The sequence below is a fragment of the Cebus imitator genome, unplaced genomic scaffold, assembly GCF_001604975.1.
Source record: "Cebus imitator isolate Cc_AM_T3 unplaced genomic scaffold, Cebus_imitator-1.0 Scaffold18, whole genome shotgun sequence".
NCBI lineage: Eukaryota > Metazoa > Chordata > Mammalia > Primates > Cebidae > Cebus > Cebus imitator.
This window is the reverse complement of record NW_016107333.1, coordinates 8394498-8396495: the sequence shown is the minus strand read 5'-3', so window position 1 is coordinate 8396495 and position 1998 is coordinate 8394498. Positions and strand designations below refer to the sequence as shown.

Genomic DNA, 1998 nt, shown 5'->3' with positions numbered 1-1998 from the left:
TATATATATATATATATATATATATATACACATATGGATGGATAGATAGATAGATAGATACACACATACGTGTATATATATATGGGATGCCAAGGAAGGAGGATCACTTGAGGCTAGGAGTTTGAGACCAGTTGGGCAACATAGCAAGACTCCATCTCTACAAAATAAAGAAACTAGCCAGGCATGGTAGTGTGTACCTGTACTCCCAGGTACTTGGGAAGCTGCAGTAGAGGACTGTTTGAGGCTGCAGTGAGCCACGCTCATGCCACTGCACTCCAGCCTGAGTGACAGAGCAAGACCCTGTCTCAAAAATAAATTTAAAAAGTGAGGGGAAGGAAGGAGAGGAGGGAGGGAGGGAAGGAATATTGCATTGTATATCTGCATTGATATCTTAAAAGTATGACTGTGCGTAAAGACTGCAGGACAGCCTGAGGAATTTGTTTTAGCATTTGTGATAAATAACTACAGCCCACTTGGCTTGTGGAAGCTTCACTCCCGTGGTAGAGAAGGGAGGGGAGGAGAGACCCGGCAGGAGGCAAGAGACCAGGAGGGAGGTGAGGCTCCTTTCCCAAGACCAAAGCCTGGAACCAGATCCTTAAAAGTCACCCCACGTACTGGCCTGCTTAAAAAAGACTTACTGAGGCTCAGACAAACTCGCTGAGAAAGAACCCAAAGAGAGCGTTTCTCCCCTGGGGGACAGTTTTCTGTGGATATAAGGGGAAGGAAGGAGGGAAAGAAGTGATGTATGCAAAGGGGCTAACACAGAAAGAAGATGTAGAGCCCGTGAAAGAGTGATGTGTGTATGTCTGTGTGTGAGTTTGGGTGTGTGCGTTTGTGATCACACTTGATAGGCAGTGCCAATCAGCCGTAGCTACCCCAAGAACCCTGTAGCTGCAGGAATGCTCTATCCCTACCTACACTGTGGTCAGCCGATGCTGTGGCTCAGAAATTGGCCTCCCAGATAGATAGGCAGAGGCCCGGCTCCCCACCAACCCACAGGCAGAGGTCCCAGAGGAAACCATTCACTCCCAAAGGATAAGAGAGGGGGAAGGGGGAAAAAAGGAGAGAGGGGAGCTTCCCAGACTACTAAAGTCTCTGCAAACTCCGGCCAGCTGGGTGCAGCGGCTCACACCTGTAATCTCAGCACTTTGGGAGGCTGAGGCAGGCAGATCATATGAGGTCAGGAGTTCGAGGCCAGCCTGGCCAACATGGTGAAACCCCGTCTCCACTAAAAAATACAAAAATTAGGCTCCAAAGCGGGGAAGTAGGGCAAAATTGTTTCCATCTCAAACAAACAAGTATTGGACAGCCAGAGTAAGTCTCCATGGAGATTATCTTTGATAACAGATTTCTTCTGGGGAATAGCTGAGTTTGTGGTTTTGTGTTTTTCAAAACTTTGCTTCAGCAAGATGTGAAAAAAAGAAGAAGCTGTTGGCCGGGCACGGTGACTCACGCCTGTAATCCAAGCACTTTGGAGGCCAAGGTGGGCGGATCACCTGAGGGCGGTGGTTCAAGACCAGCCTGACCAACATGGTGAAACCCCATCTTAAAAATAAATAAATAAATAATAAATAAATAAAAAGAAAAAGAAGAAGCTATGGAAACTCATCTGATTCCAGAATATGATGATGGAAGAGGGCCACTGGGAAACCCTCCCCAAAGAATGAGTAGAATCAATCATCTGCGTGGCCCCAGTCCTCCTCCAATGGCTGGTGGATAAGGAAGGTAAATGTCTCCTCTAAGAAGCAGACAACTGGACATGCGCATTCATAGCAGAAGGAAACCACCAAGAAGTGGAGTGCTGACCATGCTGAGCAGTAGATGAATATGTGTATCTAAACAAGGGCTGCTCTGTGTCCTCAGTGATGAATGAGGTCATGCTGGGAATTCCCTCTGCAGAGAACTGGCCTGACATGTAGCTCCATAAATGCACATGTTTGTCTCATTACCTTTTTTGTATAGCTTATTAAAGTATTAATAAGTAAATATTTTTAGGTT

At 46.4% G+C, this 1998-nt stretch overlaps 1 pseudogene; it reads left to right on the top strand.

Annotated features, from left to right (window-relative positions):
* The window catches only part of LOC108291152, a 5109-nt pseudogene extending 3111 nt beyond the window's left edge, over nucleotides 1-1998 (top strand).